Source organism: Pelodiscus sinensis, chromosome 1 (genome assembly GCF_052426305.1).
Source record: "Pelodiscus sinensis isolate ZL-2025 chromosome 1, ASM5242630v1, whole genome shotgun sequence".
NCBI lineage: Eukaryota > Metazoa > Chordata > Testudines > Trionychidae > Pelodiscus > Pelodiscus sinensis.
In genome coordinates, this window is record NC_143052.1 from 189172209 (window position 1) to 189193986 (window position 21778).

Genomic DNA, 21778 nt, shown 5'->3' on the forward strand with positions numbered 1-21778 from the left:
CTGATTTATGGCTATCTTTTCTACAGAGAATAATGAACCATATGCCCTTAACTAGTATTAACCTGCCAAAATTATGTTTTTTTGCTGGAAGGGTTCTGGAGCTGCCAGTGCAGACATTGCATCTGTTTTGCAGACTGAGAGAGAAGCACAAAGAAATCTATTGTACTCTTGCTTCTTTTATGGCATAGCATGGCATGTTATGCCCAGAAGGAACATCCTGGTGGTTATAAGTTCAGATGAAAGTGATAGAAACCTGGAATGATTTTTTCAAATAGTAAACATAATAACTATAAGTAGAGCCCGGCTTTGGTACAACATTTGTATTCACATCTGTATTCACAAAAATGAGCTTTGCATATCTGCGTTGATATCCACTTGCAGATATAAAGAGACATCTGCAGGGTTCTAAATATAAAATGTGTGTATCTTCACTCGCATCCCTATTTGCAAAAATGTGTCTCGGCTATCCATAGATTTGAAGGGGTCTAATTACAAGCCTATTAAAGCAGTTACTGAGGGCTGGAGAAGATGGGACCATAAAATTCCTTCCATCTTCTCTTGAGTCTGTTTTTTGTATCTTGATTAAATTGTGGTGAAATTATATGTATTTTTTCAATGCCAGACCTCTCTGACTTTGTGGTTCTTCAACGAAGTGTACAAGCATGTTTTCTGTGGATTTTTTTAAGTTTACTACCTCATCAATCCCACGATGAAATGGTATTGGCTTGATTTATCATAAAATTCCTGTGTGTAATATTTCTTCATGTGTTTAAGCTTGACTGAGGGACAAATTGCAACATCAGTCTTTTTAAAATATTCTCTGTTAATTTAATTCTTCATTGTACAAAAAGGGCTCTTAAATCAGCATACTTGGCAGTGCATTACAGCTATATAAATTAAAGCTCTGGAGCACAAGACTGCAACCTATACTTGGGTGAGAAATGTTTACTCACACAAGTCGTCCTAATGACATTAAAGAGACTATTAACATGATTAAAGGCCAGCAAAAAGGGGGTCCTTGTTTCTGCTAATCTTTATTCACGCTAGCTGAGCCGCGCCTCACAGCTACAGTGCAGAGGGCTGAGGGGCAGCAGAGATGGGAGGGTGCGGTGACGAGTGGCACGGGATGGGGACAGGCTTGGGGGAGGGCAGGGTGTGGGAAGACCCAGGGGGCGCTGGCTCAGGGGGCTGAGGGAGGGCCAGGGAGAGTGCGATGGGCAGGGACATATCACCAGCTCCATCACTTGCAGCATCTCCTGATTCTCTTTATCTCCGGGCCCAATGTGCCGCTCAGAGAAGTCATCGTGCCGTGGCAGCAGCTGCTTGATGGACTGCGAGGTACTGCACCCTGCCATGCTCTGCTTCCCCACCTACCAGACAGGCCATCCCTGGGTGCAGAAGCAGCACGGGGCCCTGACTTGCGAGCTGCCTGACCCAGCACTCTGTATGGTACCAACCCTGCTGCCAGCTCCCCACCGCACCTGCCTGCCACTTGCTGGGGAGGCGCCAAGCCCTGCCACTTGCATTTTTCTTCCACACGCCCTCTTGAGCTGCTTTTCAAGCCTCACGTCCTGCTTTGGTGCTAGGAGTGCAGGGGAGAAGAGGCGGAAGTCTTCTAGTGTATTCCTTTGTATTCTCCAATGTTCTCTGTGACAGACAGCCTGATGGACACCTCTCCTTTTATAATAGCATAGATGAGTGGGCCTCACATGTAAGAGGACTCATATGGTTAAAAGGTTGCACATGCATCTACTCTCAATAAGGGCCTGTTTGAGACTGCTCCATAGATTCGCCAGTCCCATCCCCCAAGCACAAATAAACCTGCTGAAATGGAAGGGACCTTTGATAAGTGTAGATATGCATTTTTTCTTGCAGTGTTTCAGGGCTCCTCTCCATTGGTAAGTCACTGAGCTGTAACTTTCTCATTCTACTACTAAACCCTTGTACTCTAAGTGGAACATAGGACATCTACAAGTCTCCTCCACTTCACTCTGTCTTGAGACAAAACTTCTAGCTGACTCCAGGAGTACTCCAATTGTCTCAGTAGATCTTCTCCATGTTGTCCAAGGTCTTCCTCTTTTGTGTTTTCCTTGCAGGTTCCATGTGAGAGCTTGACAGACTATACTGGATGATGGTTTTCTGAGAATGTGGCCTCGCCATCCCCACTTTCCTCTCTTGATTCGAATGTCAAGTGGTTCTTGTCCTGCTCTGTTCCAAAGCTCCTCCTTTGTGACAGAGTCTTTTTGCCATTTGATGCGAAGAAAGTACCTCAGGCATCTGTTTATGAATGTCTGTAGCTTGTGATTTAAAGACTTTTTAGTACACCAGGTCTCGCATCCATACAAAAGCATACTTCAGTGACTGGACTGAGCATCAACAAGGGAAAGACCAAGACACTGAGGATCAACCAGTACAACAACACCACCATCACACTGAGGGTACGTCTACACTACAGCGTTAATTCGAACTAACTTAGTTCGAATTAGTTAATTCGAACTAAGCTAATTCGAACTAACGCGTCTAGAACTAAAAACTAGTTTGAATTAGCATTTTGCTAATTCGAACTAGCATGTCCACATTAAGTGGACCCTGAACCGGGCTTAAGGATGGCCGGAAGCAGTGCCGGCAGGGCATCAGAGGAGGACTTAGAGCGTGGAGATGCTGTCTCAGGCTAGCCGAGGGCTGTGCTTAAAGGGACCCGACCCCCACCCCGGACAGACAGTTCTCAGGGGTGCCCCGCTTGCAAAGTAGTTCTGGCTTGGAGTGCCCGGAGTACCCACACTGGGCACATCACACCACTCAGCCATCAGCCCGGCTGCACTTGCCGCAGGCTGCCATCTGGGGAGAGGGGGCAATTGGGGGGCTGCAGGAGAGCTTCCACCCCCAGAAGCCTGCAAAGCCAGCCCAGTCCTCCCCATCGGGGGCTCGTACCCCATTCCTCCCTCACCTCCTTCCACTTACCCTTCCCTAGCCCCCCTTCCTGATGTACAAAATAAAGGACAATTGTGTTCAAAAATGGAATATGTCTTTATTGAACAAAACTGGGGGAGACTGGGAAAAGGAGGTGGGAGAGGGGAAGAGAGAGGGTGGGAGAGGGGAGGGCAACTAACATGATCAGGGGTTGGGAACAGGTCCCATATGAAGAGAGGCTAAAGAGACTGGGACTTTTCAGCTTAGAAAAGAGGAGACGGAGGGGGGACAGGATAGAGGTCTCTAAAAGCAGGAGTTGGGTGGAGAGGGTGCATACAGTAAAGTTCTTCCTTAGTTCCCATAAAGAAGGACTAGAGGACACCAAAGGAAAGGAATGGGTAGCAGGCTTCAAACTAGTAACAGAAAGTTGTTCTTCACAAAGCAAAGAGTCAACCTGTGGAACTCCTTGCTGCAGGAGGCTGTGAAGGCTACAACTAGAACAGAGTTTAAAGGGAAGTGAGATCAAGTCATGGAGTCTGGGTCCATAGAGTGCTATTAGCCAGGGGTAGGAGTGGTGTCCCTGCCCAAGGTTTGTGGAAGGCTGGAGAGGGATGGCACGAGACAAATGGCTTGGTCACTGTCTTCGGTCCATCCCCTCCAGGGTCCCCAGGGTTGGCCGCTGTCGGCAGACAGGCTACTGGGCTAGATGGACCTTTGGTCTGACCCAGGACGGCCATTCTAAGCTCAGGGCTCAGGGTCGGGGGTCTCAGTGGACCCCCTTGATTTTCATGCACACCTGCTCCTGGGTGGCCAGGCTTGCAGCTCTCCTGCCCTAGCTGGCCACTTTCCTGTGCCTAGTGCGGAGATCGTGGACGAGGTCCACGATGTCTGCAATAGCCCAGGCGGGTGCCCGCCTCTTGCGGTCCCGGGCAAGCTCCCGGGAGCCGCCAGCCTGGTCCCAGGAAGAGGGGGAGGGCTGGGGGGCATCGGGTGGCTGGCTCGAGCCGTGCCAGGTGCAGGGTCTGCTGGCTGGGTGCTGGCAGGCTTGCACCTGGCACGGGCACCGTAGCCAGCCCGTGCCCCTTTAAGGGGTCCGGGGCCGGGAGGGGGGCAGACGAGTTTCCCTGGTGTTGGCCAGAGTGGCCACCAGGGAAACCTGGAGAGGGCTAGCCTCCCACTAGTTCGAATTAAGGGTCTACACAGCCCTTAATTCGAATTAGTAAGTTCGAACTAGGCTTAATCCTCGTGGAATGAGCATTACCGAGTTCGAACTAAGCGCTCCGTTATTTCGAATTAAATTCGAACTAACGGAGCGCTAGTGTAGCGCCTAAGAAAGTTAGTTCGAACTAACATCCGTTAGTTCGAACTAACTTTGTAGTGTAGACATACCCTGAGAGGGGATGATCTGGAAGATGTGGAGCAGTTCACCTATTTGGGGAATATTATGGGCAGAGATGGAAGAACAGACAAGGATATCAATGCTAGGACAGGGAAAGCAACAGCTACATTCAAGACTCTTCGTCCCATATGGAGTTCACAAATAACATCTGCGAAGATGAAACTTTCTCATTCAGGGGTGTGAAAAAAACACCCCGTGAACACAGCAAGTCACAGTGATGTAAAGCACTAGAGTGGACAGTACTGCAGTGCTGAAAGCTGTGCTCGCAGTGCTCCTTAGGTGGGTGGTTTATCTAGAGTGCTGAGACATCTCTCTCCCAGCGCTCTTGCCATGACCACACTGCCATGTTAAAGTGTTGCTATACCAGCGCTTTAAACTGTCATGTGTAGACAAGGCATAAATTTAAAGATGGGGGGAGGGTACCACTCCCCCATCCCAAGTTAACAAAAGAAAAGTATTGACTTTTCATTGGTTTACTCATACAAGAAGCAGGAGAGATACAATAAACAGAGACAGAGTTAGCATCCACTTTCCATTCCCCGGTTCAATTAGGTGTGTTTGGGAGGGAGGGAACAATCAGAGCATTTTGTTTACATCCTGTGAAACTAACCACCCCTATATTCATACCCTACACACTACTGCAATGATGTACAAAATTGGGTGTCTGATAACCTATTACACACTGGTCATTAATATAGTTGAAAGATGCATATGTTAGGGTATGTCTACACTACCCCGCTAGTTCGAACTGGGTCAATGGACTCTTGCTTTCAGACATTGCACTTCGGGTCTAGAAGTAGCAGGGCATGTGCTCCCATTGTGCCTGAGCATAGGCTATGGGACCAACCCTCTGCTCTTTGCCCCAGGCTCCAGTCTCAGAGGGAATGTTGACACTACTATTTTTAGCCCTGTAACCTGAGCCCTATGAGCCTGTGTCAGGCTCTCACACTTGCTGCTTTTTTTTTTTTTTTTAAGTATGGTAATACACATGGGCTATGTCTTCATTACAAAGTTTTTGGGCAAAAACTGGTGGAGCGTCCACACCTCAAGTGCGTTTTTGTGCAAGTAGATCGACAGAACAGAGGCTTTTGCTGTTAGACTTATTCCTCTTCTCATGAGGAATAACTCCTTTTTGTACTACAGCTCTTGCGCAAAAAGGCAGGTGTGGAAGCCCCGGAGGGGTTTTTGCGCAAGAAACCTCCAGCAGCAAAAGCACAGGTGCTCTGATGGCCATGCAGTGTGGATGCTCTCTTGATCAAAAGCACATTGCTTTTGCGATGCGCTTTGAGGTCTGGATGCGCTTTTGCACAAGAAGTTTTTGAGGAAGAACTCTTCCGCAAAAGGCTTCTTGCACAAAAACCCTGCAGTGAGGATGAAGACAGTATGTCTCTGAGTCTCAGTTCCCATGTGTCAGATGAGAATAACAGCACTGATCTATATCAGAGGTATTGTGAGATGAATATGTTAAAGACTAAGATGCTTGATGATAGGATGCTATAGTCCTAGAAATATCTCGGATAGAAAAAAACAAGAGAGACTGAGAAAAAACCTCAGGGAAAAAAAATCTAATGATAAAATAAATATACAGAGCCATATACTTATGTGTTGTATATTAGCATTGTTCATAGAAGTCAATGCAGCTATACTGATTTATATCAGCTGTAGAATATGGTCCAATATATGTATAGTATAGAACAGCTTTGTGTACCAGCCTAAGTTTTTAAAGGAGTATTTTTCTGTACCTAATGCATAGCGATCTTCCCTTAAGTTAGATATACAAGGTTTTCTTAAATACAGAATTATCTTTTAAAATGGTTTGAAATTTCAGAGAAAAGGTTTTATACATTTGAGCTAGCTAGATCACAAAATCTGGAGTATGAAGTTTGCCCTTTCTTTGCAAAATATTTTAATCAGTATGTCAAGCAAGGAGCCAGATTGGCTCAGCCTTATGTTTGAAAATATTTTACATTGATGTTTGACATGAAAAATATAATTCAGGTTTCATTACATAAAACTGACAAAGAATCTTTTTGAGGGAATGTGATTAATTAAAAAAAATCAGCGGCTGTATCTTGCTTTAATGAGTATTCATCATCCATAAAAGTAACTCTGTGTTTTGCTTATAGTCAGTAGATAAACATATTGAAGTCGTAGTTCAGAAAGGTACTTAAATATGTTCCCAATTTTAAGTATCTACCTAGTCTCATTGAACTGAATGGAAGTACTAATATGCTTAAATTTAAGACCATCATATGCTTACATATCCTGCAGAATTGGGGCATGGAGGCTTTCTGATTTTCCTATCTAGCTTCCAGTTACTCATTTATGCATAAACTATCCAAGTTTATTTTAAAAGAACAGTTAAGCAATATAAAGGTGTGATATTTTTGAAAACTGCCATGATATAAAAGAGCTAGCCAATAAATGGCCAAGTTAAGCAATACATACTTAGGGCCAATCTGCTCTCCAGTCCTGTGTCTAATTTAGAATTCCCATGTGTGGCTTTATCAACTTTATGGGAGAGAACAAGTGAGCCTTTTCTTTCTAAACTTGACTAACCCCCTTCTAACACATCTGTCTATTGTAGAAGCCACATCTGTAGGTGCCTGAACACTCCTTTTCCTTACTTGGTTGTGCACAAAATGTTTTCAATCAGATTATTTGTGCTTCAGAAAAATGGTAAGAATTTATAATCGCATTAACAGAGAAAGTAATAGCTGTAACTCCTCCTCCCCCAAACTTAATAGGATTTGCATTTGTTCTCTTTACAGTATGGCAACCACTTTACGCACTTAATTACACAGTGTTTGCAGCTATGAACAAGAATGTGATTCCTTTACTTGTGCTGAATAGCACCTTACATGATGAACGGTCTCATTAGAGCATAAGGTAGTACTCAATAGACATATAAGTATCTCCGTATGATCCTAAATGAAACTGTTTGAGTATGTCTGCACTGCAGATGAGATCGAGCTCCCCAGCCTGGATAGACAGACTTGTGCTGACTGGACTTGTGCTAGTATGAATTAGCTGTATGAATGTCAATTAGCTGTATGAATGTCATGGCACTGGCTTGGATTTACGCTTGCCATCTGAGCTCAAGCCCACCCTATACCCTGGGTCTGAAAGGGCCTTCATTATTTACAGCATGCTAAGCCACTTGGAATAGTGCACTTATCTGTTGTTGAGGTCACGGTCTAGATGATTGTAAACTAAGTATTTTTTTTGTGTATCATGAAGTGCAATGGGAAATTAACACGTGTCATCTTCTTGCTCAAATTATTTCTCTCAAGGGTTAAGAACATGAAGTTTGGTAGCACACGTGCTAAGAAGAGCTGATCATTCACATATCAAAGACACATGACTTACAAATCATAACTGGAAGCTAGGCTGTCTGAAATGAACTGTGCTTGCTAAATAAATTGTAGTGAATTTATACGATGCTACTCAATAAATCAGTCAGGGAACCTCAGCAGGAAGAGTAATTAACATACAACATCGTTTCAAAGGGGATATTTGTTCTGATGTGGATAATATTTGAAAGGTACCAAGTGCTAGCACCAAATATTAAAGGTTCTTTTTTCATGAGATGCAATGTGGGCTAATAAATAGGCCAGTAGATGGGATTTATTGTGTGATCTGGGGCAAGTAATTTCATCTGTCTTTTCCCTTCTGCTCTGTGTCTTGTCTATGTGGTTGTAAACTCGTTGAGGAAGGGACTTTCTCACACAGCATGCAATACCTAGTACCAGGAACCCATCAATGTCAGTTGAGAACTCTAGCAGCTACTGCAATGCCAATCATAATATTTGGTTTATATATCAAAGGTTTGTAGATCTAACTTACAAAACTTTGTCCCTCACAGGCTCAAAAAGTACTTTGAAATGGTGAAAAAATGTTGATAATGATATGCACCCATGCAAAAGTAGAAGGAAATGTGAAAGAATTATGTATTTTTAAGCAACAATGAAGTTAATTAAACACACAAAATGAATAAGGTAATAATTTTCACTGAAACAACTTTTGCTGTCTCTCTAATATTCTGGGACTGACATGGCTATAAGCACATTTACTTAAACATGGCCATTTAGGAGTACAATTCTTATTGTGTGTTGGCATTTGTACTAAAGAATAAGGGTAATGTACAACATGCTAAGGAAAGCTTTCAGTGCCTTGCCTGATAAAGCTCATGAAGACTAAGGCACATGGAGACACATTTTATTAATGACCTGGACGAGGGGATGGATTGCACCCTTAGCAAGTTCGCAGATGACACTAAGGCTGTGTCTAGACGGCATCCCTCTGCCAACAGAGGGATGCAATTCAAGCACTTTGGAAATGCAAATGAGCCAGGGATTTAAATATCCCGGGCTTCATTTGCGTACTCACGCTTGGGCACTGTGCCCATCATGTGCCCTTTCGAAAGTGAAAGTAAAGTGTAGCCACAGCTCTGCCAACAACAGGGAGCTTTTTTGGCAGATCCTGTACTTCTCGAAAAATAAGGCATACAGGGTCTGCCGAAAAATCTCCCTGCTATCGGCAGAGCCACGGCTACACTTTACTTTCACTTTTGAAAGGGTGTGTGATCGGCACAGTGCCCGAGCATGTGTATGCAAAGGAAGCCTGGGATATTTAAATCCCGGGCTCAGATGCACTTCTGAAATGCTTGATTTGCATCCCTCTGTCAGCAGAGGGATGCAGTCTAGACATAGCCTAAGCTAGGGGAAGAGGTAGATAAGCTGGAGGGCAGGGATAGGGTCCAGAGTGTTGTGGACAAATTGGAGGATTGGGCCAAAAGAAATCTCATGAGGATCAACAAGGATAAGTGCAAAGTCCTGTACTTAGGACAGAAGAATTCCAAACACTGCTATAAGCTGGGGACCGACTGGCTAAGCAGCAGTTTGGCAGAAAAAGACCTGGGGATTACAGTGGCTGAGAAGCTAGATATGAGACAACAGTGTGCTCTTGTAGCCAAGAAGGCGAATAGTATATTGGTGTGCATTAGTAGGAGCATTGCCAGCAGATCTAGAGAAGTGATTACTTAGGAGGGAAGTCGGAGGGATTTTGGCTTATTTAGTCTGCAGAAGAGAAGAATGAGTGGGAATTTGATAGTAGCCTTCAACTACCTGAAGGGGGGCTCCAAAGAGGATGGAGAGAGGCTGTTCTCAGTGGTGACAGATGACAGAATGAGGAGCAATGGTCTGAAGTTTTAGTGAGAGAGGTCTAGGTTGGATATTAGGAAAAACTAGGAGGATGGTGAAACACTGGAATGGGTTACCTAGGGATGTAGTGGAATCTCTGTCCCTAGAGATTTTTAAGTCCCAACTTGACAAAGCCCTGGCTAGGATGATTTAGTTGGGATTGCCCCTCTTTTAGCAGGGGGTTTGACTCAGTGACCTCCTGAGGTCTCTTTCAACCCTAGAATTCTATGATTCAGCCTGGGAACACCTTGTCAGGTTATGTTGTACAACTGCCTTGAGAGAGCTGCTCAGTGCGAAATCTTGTGCTGTGAGTCTCATCCATCGGAATCATTGGTCTCACAGCCTGGCCTTGCTATTGATGCTTACCACAGACCTTCCATCTGTCTGTGTTTAGAGTCTGTTTAGCTTTTATTATGTAAGTAGTTTTGACTACAAAAAAACAAATAATTTTACTTAAGACCAGCTGAATTGAGTTTAGGGATTATTGAAGATCACAAGCACAGTCTGACAAACTGGACACATTCCAGGGGAGGCGGAATCATGAGACAAGTTATGGCCTAAACACTCCTTATAGCCAAGGGAATACAGGTGTCTGTGTTGAGATATCTACCCTACACAAGGCAGAGTAAGTTAAATTAGGTCAATTAACTATATACGCTGTATCTGGAGAAAAGCCAGGAACCAATACAGCCTAGTGGAAGATGAAATTCAACTGGGAAGGAGCATTTTGGGAAGTAACGACAGGGTTTAAGAGCAAGCAAACTGTTGTTGCTAGACTTAAGGTCCCTGGGCTGGAAACTGGTGTAGTGGGTGGGCTTGTGTTCTCCTACCAGATACTGGGAAAATGGTACAGGACATGCCTGGGACCAGAAGACTGCCTGGAGTGTCATGCAGACAGCTGGTTTCACAGGACTTTGTTACCCTGGAAGGGGATGACTATACAGCGGACTGTCCAGAGGACTGTATCATGAAGAGGGAGGAATGAGAACCCTGTAGAATGAGGAGGGAACCATGTGAGTGGCAGTGCAAAGGGGGCCTCTGGCCTGAAAGTAGCTAATGCCCAGAAGAATCAACAAGAAGACGTCCCAATGGTGAGTAAACCCTGTTACAGGGCCCCTCTCAGGAAAGCACTACAAGGATGATGGCTGTGACCTTTGGGCATGCAAAGAATCAATTAAGTGTAAAGGGTTCTAGGCACTAGATTGTACTTAATTTAAAAAACAACGAATAGCCCTCTGATACCTTAGGCTATGTCTAGACTGCAGGCTTCTTTCGAAAGAGGCTCTTTCGAAAGCATCTTTCGAAAGAGCCTCTTTCGAAAGATCGCGTCTAGACTGCAGGCGGATCTTTCGAAAGAGAAATCCGCTTTTTCGAAAGAGAGCACCCAGCGAGTCTGGATGCTCTCTTTCGAAGATGGCCTCTTTACATTGAAGAACGCCTTCTTTCGAAAGAGGAACTTTCGAAGGAAGGCGTTCTTCCTCGTAAATTGAGGTTTACCGCCATCGAAAGAAAAGCCGCGTTCTTTCGAAATAATTTTGAAAGAACGTGGCTTGAGTCTGGACGCAGGGGAAGTTCTTTTGAAAAAAGGCTACTTTTTTCGAAAGAACCCCTGAGTCTGGACACGGCCTTAGAGACTAACAAATATATATCTAGAATCATGAGCTTTCATGGGCAAACTCACTTCAGATGAGATGCTCTTCATTTTATGTACAAGAATATTTGCCTATTTTTTTAAAACATACATTGCAATAGATACAAAGCTGGGAGATGGTAGAACAGACACCTTTCTGTGTCTGGAAAATTATAGGTTGGAAGCGAAGAGAGGAGTGAAAAGAGCACTCCATAATGTGAATGGGAAGGAAATAATGGACTTGAGGAGTAAAATGTGTTTGGTCCAATGACAAAGCAGCCCCAATGGAATGTAACTTTCAAAAAGTTGGCTTGCAAGTACTTATGTTTTTGCAGCTGCAGCTTAACTGTAAACAGGGGACATATTTTTTCTGCTGAAGTGAAGAGTGCATAGTGTTTAAGTAGGCCAAACTCTGGTGTAGGGAGGAGCTAACCCCAAAGCAACAGCACTAAGGTGGTATGTCCTGTTCTTTAATACTCAAAGGAGCAAACAAAACCTGAGTGCAAAAACGTACTTATATATACAGATTCACCTTAAAGCTTTGTGAGGCGAGTAGGAATCCTAGGAGATCAGCAGGTCCCATAAGCTAATGTAATAGGAGGAAAACTACATATATATGCAGAAATATATAGACCAGGAAAAGATTTAGTGTTATGTGACTAAAAACAAGATCACTGGATTCTGCGAGGCTGTGGATCTGTAATTTGTAGATTGCAATGACCAAGTCTTGATGTCTTACTAGTTCAGGAAAAACAGATTATGCAGTTCAATCAGTTTGTTTAGGCCTTCTAGATATTAAACTGTTGGAAGGTGTTTAGTCCATTGTACCCACTGCTCAGATTTTTTTAAAAAAAAGTATTTATGCTGAGTCAGCTGCTGAACAGGCACATTCCAATGAGCAGCTAGGTGCTGCAGGAAAGGTCTTCCTCATTCAGCTGGTAGCAATTATCACTTTGACTCAACACATGACCCACCATAGAGTTCATAGGTTCCTGTACTGCTGTTAGTAGGGTCTTTCAGCTATGTGATAACAGCATGTATGCTGACAACTTGTACTCATTTCTTGTTCCATGCCACACTTTGTAAGACTACTAGTGTTATCTCTGGTTAACTTGGACCAACGTTTCATCTTGGGCAATTGCATTTTACTTAGCTAAGTCCCATTACATTTTCAATTGGAAAAAGTATTCATTTTTTCCTGTCTTAAAATGGTGGGTAGACATCTATCAGGGATGATCTAGACGGTGGTTGGTCCTGCTGTGAGGGCAACTCTTGCCCAGTTTCCTACCTTCATAATCTGGTTTTCTCAGCATTTGTTTTCAATGTTCTCTTTTCTCTTCTCATTAATACAGTATTTAGAATAAGGGGCATCTGACATTTTGGAAACAGTTGTTTGGATGGGATTTTCAAAACTGACCAAACAAGCTTGGTGCTTTGGCTTCCTTGACCACGGGGTGCTCTTCCAGGAAGGACTGCTTGGCGGAGATGAAGTTCACCTTTCCAGGAGCGGGAAGGCCTTGTTTGGACACAGACTGGCTAACCTTGTGAGGAGGGCTTTAAACTAGGTTTGACGGGGACAGGTGAGCAAAGCCCACAGGTAAGTGCTGAATGTGTGGGACTGGGAGATGGGTTGGAAATGGGAGGGGACTACGGCCTATAATAGCAAGGAGAAAGGAGGGTCAGGGCACAACAGGGAGGCAAGATCAAATCAGTATCTTAGATGCCTATATACAAATGCGAGAAGTATGGGTAATAAGCAGGAAGAACTGGAATTACTAACAAATAAATACAACTATGATATCATTGGTATCACAGAAACCTGGTGGGATGGGACACATGATTGGAATGTTGGTATGGAAGGGTACGGCTTGCTCAGGAAGGACAGACAGGGAAAAAAGGGAGGAGGGGTTGCCTTGTATATTAAAAACGTACACACTTGGACTGAAGTGGAGATGAACGTAGGAGATAGCTGTGTAGAGAGTCTCTGGGTTAAGCTAAAAGGGGTAAAAAACGAGGGTGATGTCGTTCTGGAGGAGCTGTTCTGGAGAAGCTGTTCTGGATTTGGTTTTAACAAATAGGGAAGAACTACTTGAGAACTTGAAAGTGGAAGACAGTATGGGGGACAGTGATCACGAAATAATAGAGTTCATGATCTTAAGGAAAGGTAGAAGGGAGACCAGCACAATTGAGGTAATGGATTTCAGGAAAGCAGATTTTGATAAGCTCAGATAACTTGTAGGTAAGGTCCCATGGGAAGCAAGACTGAAGGGAAAAACAACTGAGGAGAGTTGGAAGTATTTCAAAGGGATGTTGTTAAGGGCCCAAAAGCAAACAATTCTGCTGTGTAGGAAAGATAGAAAATATGGCAAAAGACCAGCTTGGCTTAACAAGGAAATCTTGCATGATCTCAAAATAAAAAAGGAGTCCTATAAAAAATGGAAACTAGGACAAATAACAAAGGATGAATATAGGCAAGCAACACGGGAATGCAGGGGCAAGATTAGAAAGGCAAAGGCACAAAATGAGATCAAACTAGCTACAGGCATAAAGGGAAACAAGAAGACCTTTTATAAATACATTAAAAGCAAGAGGAAGACCAAGGACAGGGTAGGCCCACTGCTTAGTGAGGAGGGAGAAGCAGTAACAGGAAACTTGGAAATGGCAGATATGCTCAATGACTTCTTTGTTTCGGTCTTCACCGAGAAGTCTGGAGGTGTGCCTAACGTAGTGAATATAAGCAGAGAGAGGGTAAGTTTAGAAGATACGATACACAAAGAACAAGTTAAAAATCACTTAGGAAAGTTAGATGTCAGCAAGTCACCAGGTCCTGATGAAATGCATCCCAGGATACTCAAGGAGCTGATAGAGGAGGTATCTGAGCCTTTAGCTATGATCTTTGAAAAATCATGGCAGACAGGGGAGAGTCCAGAAGACTGGAAAAGGGCAAATATTGTGCCCATCTATAAAAAGGGGAATAAGAACAACCCAGGAAACTACAGACCGGTCAGTTTAACGTCTGTCCCAGGGAAGATAATGGAGCAGGTAATTAAGGAAATCATATGCAAACACTTGGAAGGTAATAAAGTGATAGGGAATAGCCAGCATGGGTTTGTGAAGAACAAGTCATGCCAAACTAATCTGATAGCTTTCTTTGATAGGATAATGAGCTTTGTGGATAAGGGAGAAGCGGTGGATGTCATATACCTAGACTTTAGTAAGGCATTTGATACGGTCTCGCATGATATTCTTATTGATAAACTAAGCAAATATAACTTAGATAGGGCCACGATAAGGTGGGTGCATAATTGGCTGGATAACCGTAGTCAGAGAGTTGTTGTTAATGGTGCTAAATCCTGCTGGAAAGGGATAACAAGTGGAGTTCCGCAAGGGTCTGTTTTGGGACCCGTACTGTTCAATATCTTCATCAATGATGTAGATATTGGGATAGAGAGTACGCTTATTAAGTTTGCAGATGATACCAAACTGGGTGGGGTTGCAACTTCTTTGGAGGATAGGGACATAATTCAAAATGACCTTAGCAAGTTAGAGAAATGGTCAGAGGTAAACAGGATGAGGTTTAATAAAGAGAAATGCAAAGTACTCCACTTAGGAAGGAACAATCAGTTCCATACATACAAGATGGGAAGCGACTGTCTAGGAAGGAGCATGGCGGAAAGGGATCTAGGGGTCATAGTGGACCACAAGTTGAATATGAGTCAACAGTGTGATGCTGTTGCAAAAAAAGCAAATATGATTCTAGGTTGTATCAACAGGTGTGTTGTAAGCAAAACTCGTGAAGTCATTCTGCCGCTCTACTCTGCACTAGTTAGGCCTCAGCTGGAGTACTGTGTCCAGTTCTGGGCGCCACATTTCAAGAAAGATGTGGAGAAATTGGAAAGGGTACAGAGAAGAGCGACAAGAATGATTAAAGGTTTAGAGAACATGACCTATGAAGCCAGGCTTCATGAACTGGGCTTGTTTAGTTTGGAAAAAAGAAGATTAAGGGGGGACATGATAGCGGTTTTCAAATATCTAAAAGGGTGTCACAAGGAGGAAGGAGAAAATTTGTTCCTCTTGGTTTCTAAGGACAGGACAAGGAGTAATGGGCTTAAAGTGTAGCAGGGGAGGTTTAGATTGGACATTAGGAAAAAATTCCTAACTGTCAGGGTGGTCAAATATTGGAATAAATTGCCAAGGGAGGTGGTGGAATCTCCCTCTCTGGAGATATTTAAGAACAGGTTAGATAGACATCTGTCAGGGATGGTGTAGATGGAGCTTGGTCCTGCCTTGAGGGCGGGGGGCTGGACTTGATGACCTCTCGAGGTCCCTTCCAGTCCTATTATTCTATGATTCTATGATTCTATAAGCCTCTTGGCATTTAAAGGGGACTGACTTGAGCTCTTGGCTTACTTAGAAAACTTTGGACACCATTACCCCTGAGTTAGTAAAAAATAAAAACGAACCTTGATGGGGAAAAAATGGAGAGTGTTATGTATACTCTATTGATATCTCATGATCATGGGTCCTATAGGAACTGAATAGACTATACCATCTTGGTATTTGTGATATATTTGTATTTCTGGTTTTCAGGGTGTTATGCTCAAGGGAACCATTTTTGGGCTAAAATAAGAGGTTCTGGATAGTGGTAATGCCAGTTCTCTTGTTACATTGGCATCATTAAGTATCACTTGGAGCTATTTCTAAATCTGTGGAAAAGCAAACACAAATCTGAAACCTACAATGCACATTAAACCCTGCTCTACAAGGAGCTAGATTATAAGGCAAATGCACTGCCTTTTGCAAAGTAAAATTAACCTCTTCCACTTTTATGCACAGGAACGGAAGTTAATGATGCATTGGACTATGGCAAATTTAGATAATGGCGTCATCAGGAGCCTTCCAGCAATTAATCACAAACACAGACTTTGTCAGACATCTTTCATTGTGACTCTAGGGGAAACTAGGAAACACTTTGAACATTGCACTGAAAGCTATTCAGTAGAAATGTCTGATCATTAGCAACTGCCTCAGTCCTCTATTCTGAGTGCTAATGCTTGCTAGTTTTTTAATGCTGGGGAATCCTCATGCTGAACACATGACTTTTGGCAGATCTCTGTGAATGGCAAAGCTGTACGGTTTCCCAGAAAGGCTAGATCCACAAAGGGATTTAGGTGTGTAAGTCCAACATTTAGATTCTCATATCCCTGCTCAGCTTCTGCCTAACCTTATAAGTCCCATGGCACCTACATTTCCCCTGATAAAGTTTCCCAGGTGCCTAAATGTCTGCTGGTGAGCACGTGCACTGCCACTAAAATCCTGAGCTCACTTCTAAACCTCAGCAAGACTGATTCTCAAAGGAGATGTTCCCCGACCCATGTCACCTGTGGCACCTGAGCTGGTAGGTGTGCTCAGAGAATGCTCACCAGATCGAGGCACAATACACCAGAGAAGGTGGTGTTGTATCCCTTACACCCAGCTATTACACTGTTCCTTTGTGTTGAAACCCTGACTATGCCTGATGCAGGGATTGGTGCTTGGGTTTCCCAGATCCTAGGTAGGTGCCCTAACTCAGGGGTGAGGAACCTCAGGTCCGGGGGGCCACATGAGGCCCCTGGCTTGTCTGGATCTGACCCTGGGGCTCAGGGTTCTCCCCAGCATTGGGGAGCCTGTGCTGGTGCTCCAGCTTCCATGCCATCTCCCCATGGGACTGGAGCACACACAATCTCCTAGCATGGGCCCCCATAAGCTCTGGCGTGCAAGAGGAATATGGGGAGTGACTTTCTCCTTCTCAATCAGTGAAAGGTTTTTTTTGTTTTGTTTTGTCTTTGCTTCTCACTTGTGTGCGGCCTATGACTGATTTTTCTGTGGGTCAGTGGCCCCCAACCCAAAAAAGGTTCCCTACCTCTCCCCTAAAGGGATATTTTGAGTGACCCTCTCTAAAGACAGGTCTGCACTATGGTGTTAAATCAACTAAAGTTACACAGCTCAGCTCTGTGAATGACTTAGTCCACTGTCATCAACATCATTATCCTACCTGGGTACATTATCTGAAGCAAATTTATGATTCTGCTGATAAGCCAGGGTCTCAGTCTATACTCCAGAAGGTTGTTCAAGGGAGAATTGTACCAGGAGAGCTTAGAGAATTGTACCAATAGAACCTGGACACTGCCCCAGCTTTGCAGGAATTCATATCTGAATCTGAATTTTGAGCTTGGATCCCCTTTCCATTTCTCATTAGCCAGGCTCTACTTACGCCACACGCTGCAAATCACAAGTAGAACAAAGACCATATAATTGCTGTGTTGACCCACACTCAAGTTGTGTCTGCTGCCGCCAGGTGGTTTGGTTTTAAAGGAGAGGAGTGTACAGGTCACCGCTTTGTGTGGTATTCATGAAGTGAAAACCATCTCACACACATTTCTTTGGTAGCCTGTTCTGTCTATTAATGCTCTGCCATGTCACTGCTAGTCTGCAGTTTGGAAAGCAGGAGTGATTATTCTTCAGACAGGTTTTTTTTTTTTTTTGAAGAGCGCCTCACCACTTTAACATGTGTGTGGCTCTCAATAGACATTTCATTAGACACAATGGTCATTTTATGGTAGTTTGTGTCAGTCAAGAGGGATTTTAGTTTAAATGTATTTATCACTTATGTCAATTATTCCTTATCTAGATTTCAAGCCATTTTAATGAAGTAATTTCATATTGCAAAGCTTTACAGAACTCTGTGAACTTGAAATAAATCCAGGGGGGGGGGGGGGGTGTCAAATTCTGCTCTTTTACATGCTCACAAATACCTTAAAGTATCGGTAGGTAGTACACAAGAATTACCCTTGTGTAACCGAGAACAGAATTTGGCCCTGTAAAGAAACATAGATTGCATTGTAAAATAAAATTTGATACCATATGGAATCATAGCAAATATTCTAAGATAAGACCAGACCAGACTTCAGTGTCAAACTTCCAATAATATACCATCTGGCTGGTCAGCTCAAATTTCTTTGGAGACAGTTAAAACTAAAAAGCTGAGAATGAACTGTTCTGTTATGTACTCATCTGCTACATTTGCAAATAAGTATTTGTATACAACTAAGTAACAAAGCCTAATAATTATAAATACCATGCAACATTTTTGTGGTGCACATATTGATTAACAAGGATAGTTGTCCTTAGGATGTATGGAACCCTACGCAGAACTATTAAACTGATGCCTTGATGGCAGTCGGGGGGCGGGGAGAAAGAGGAAGGCAGGTGATGATTTTTTCGAAATATGATTTTATAATATTCAGCAACACACTAATGAAATATTTAAAGAAATGTAAACTCAGGTCCCGTCGACTAACACAGTAAATTCAGAAACTGACAGTATATACCTGGGGGTAGCAAATGCATGTCAGATAAGGCTGTTAACAGTTAACCAGTTAACTGGTAAGCCTCACCCTTGACGGGTGATGCTTACTGGTTACAGTAAACCAGTGGGGTCTGAAGCAGATCTCTGCCTGCCACGAGCAGGGGGCTGCTCCAGCCCTGTGTGGGGCCTACCATGGGCAGGGGGCGCTTCAGCCTGGCCGGAGTAGCCCTTGTCCATGGTGTGAGGAGGGCACTCCATCCCCTTGGCCTGTCCCCACGCCCATTCAATTGGTTAACTAGGTAAACCTAGCGTTTAACTGGTTAACTCATTACATAAGATTTTACATCCGTACTGTTAAATGGCTGCAGTACCACTTAAATGGCTCCTTCATAGGTTCACTGTTCTGCTGCTAGGTCTGGCAGGCTTTTCACCTGGCAGCAGAGCCAGTTAGGTGAGTGGATAGTAAGACCCAGTGGTGCCCTAAATTTTCAGGTACCCTACACAACTGCATATTCTGCGTATGAGTAAGATGGCTCTGCTTTGAAACTACCACATTAATTTTTAATGTCTTCCTTACCTACTGAACTTCCTTTCTACAAGGAGAGGCAGGATGCAATTGGTGAAGAGCAAACTTCAAAAAAATTTGATGAGTTCTACTCAGATAAGCACATGAAAGTCCAGATGTTCAATCAACTACTGAAAAAAGTTGGGCCTGCAGAACTAGCCTAGAAATGTTGCAAGAACTGACTTTCTTGGGGGTATTTCTTTGATTTCCCATTTCCAGTCTGTCCAACATAAGCATAGCTTGTCCTATGGTATTTCATTTTTTTTTTCATGCAGGGGAAACTCAGTGAAGAAGAGGTAAAGCAAAGAACTGCCCTTAGCTTTAGAACTCCCTCTTGCGGACTGCTAAAGAATCCACCCATGCGGCCAGAAGTTATACATATGTAACTTTTATTGATGGATAGCCTTGAAATGAAATTTTCCTTCTTTTCCACACAAATTCAGTGGTCCATTCTTGCATTACAAATCTATGAATATGGGAGAGAAAAACACAAAGATCAGTGTTTCATAAAAATTGCATTACTTTTGTAAGAGAACTTAAAATATCTATCTGAAAACAGGCGTGTACGGAGGAATTTCTGTATGGGGGGGGAGATGTGGAAGGGGCTGGTGGCTGCCACGCCCCTGGGACCCAGTCCTACCCCCGGTCTCACTCCTGGAGAATGCGGGGGGAGGGAAATCAGTCCCAGCCTTCTCCCAGCCAGCTGGAGCATAGGGGAGGGAGGCTGGAACGATGTGCCATCCTAGCCTCAGGCTTATTTGGAAGACCAGGGTGTGTGTGTGTGCGCGTGCGCATGCGCACGTATACATCCCCCTGCATATGGGTCTGGAAAAGTTTTTTGGTAAAAAAACCAGCAACCCTTGCCCCCCAAACAGGCCATTTTCTAGCACTGGATATACTCACAGCTTTTCCATTTAAGTCAACAGGACTCCCTCCCTTCCTTCCCCTCTCCCCCCTCCACTCATATCCCAACTTAGAATATGATCCAATATAGTATCAGAGGTAAAAATCACTATTCCCCTTCAAAACTCTTCAAGGTTTTCAACTACAACATGAAAGTATGTTCAACCACAAATCCAGAAGTAGAAGTACTATAAATACTTCTAAAAGAAAGTCGGAAGGGATATTAAAAGATCACGTTTCAGAGTTTAAGCCTATATCTAACTAGGAGGGGTTAACAGGAGACTTCCCGGTGACAGATTATCCCAGATCTGCCTAATGAGAGGTTTCCCAACTCTACATTTGAAATGGTTGGAGCCGGCCATTTCTGCAGTCAAGATACTGTCCTAAATGGACCATGGATCTGATCCGGTCTGGCAATACCTGTGTTCCTCTGTTATTGTTTAGCACAGTGGTGTGCTCCATGTACACACAGAAGAACATAGAGGGACTGATGCTACAGCTCTTACTCACTCAAGCAAGCTTATAGTGGGTTGCAGCTTTGTCTGTAAAAATAGCCGACATGTCTGATGGTGGCCTGGGACACAAAGAGCTCGGAAAAGGAGGTGCCAGGCAACATAGAAAGGTACAGTGGACAACATCCAGGGCATTATGAAACCAGCTCTTCACTGTTTGGCTTATCATAGGAGTGTGAAGTGCATTCCAGGCCTGATTTATGAAGAGACTCATTGGCTCCTGAAGGTATTTTTGGATCTATTTGCATGAATAGTGACCATGAATGTGAGTAAGTGTTTGTGGAAACCATTTCATATTTAGATAATTTCATGGAAGTTAGGTCTATAAAAGGCTATTAGACATGGTGTCCTTGGCCTCTGTTTGTCAGAGGCTGGAGAGGGATGGCAGGAGACAAATCGCTTGATGATTGTCTTCTGTCCACCCTCTCTGGGGCACCTGGTGCTGGCCACTGTCAGCAGACAGGCTACTGGGCTAGATGGACCTTTGGTCTGACCCAGTACGGCTGTTCTTATGTTCTTGGCTAGAAGCCATTCTGTATAACAAACGCCATTTCAGTTTCTTGTGTCTGCGTGTATACTAGAGGGAGTGAACTGGCTTTCACCGTGGTGGGGAGAGGGCAGAAGGATGAGCTGTTGGAATGTGTTGTTGAACTATTTTAAGCTGAAGCCCTTACTCCCTAAAAACCTGTTTCTTTCTTTGCTGATAATAGTTCTTCTTTGAAGTTCACTTTGATTTCTTGCCCTGACGTCAGACTTGTTTGGTTAAGGGTATAAAATACTAGGATTGATTGTATTAGCCAGCCTCATTGGGCCCGGCTCTGCTGGGACCACGTTTGGCTCACTTTGTGCTTTATTGATCAATAAAACTATCTGTTTAGCTGACAAAACAGAGAGAAGTTTTTGCTTTAACAGTGTTGTAATATTGAGCACCTGGTCTCTGTCCCAATTACTTTAAACCTAAAGCCCTGGTCCTGCAGTTGGATCTCTGGGTGATCCCTTGACTTCAGGAGGAGCTGGACCATTGGAGGGGTCTGCCATGAGGATCAGACAGCAGGAGTTGAACTTAAATTCGACAGACGAAAGCGTTCAGACTCGTATTACTCAGACTTAGGTGACGTAAGAACACGTACAGGTAGCAGCATGCCGCAGCGCTGGATAGGTAGTCATCTGTTTGAAGAATGAATAGGTTGCCTTATTCTGGGAACTTTAGGGCATGAGAGTTCCCCCCAGCTCTCTGGTGATAGATGCCTGGCAGTATTTCTTTTATGTTTTCTGACCCTTGTTCTAATTTTTTAATGTGTTTTCATTTA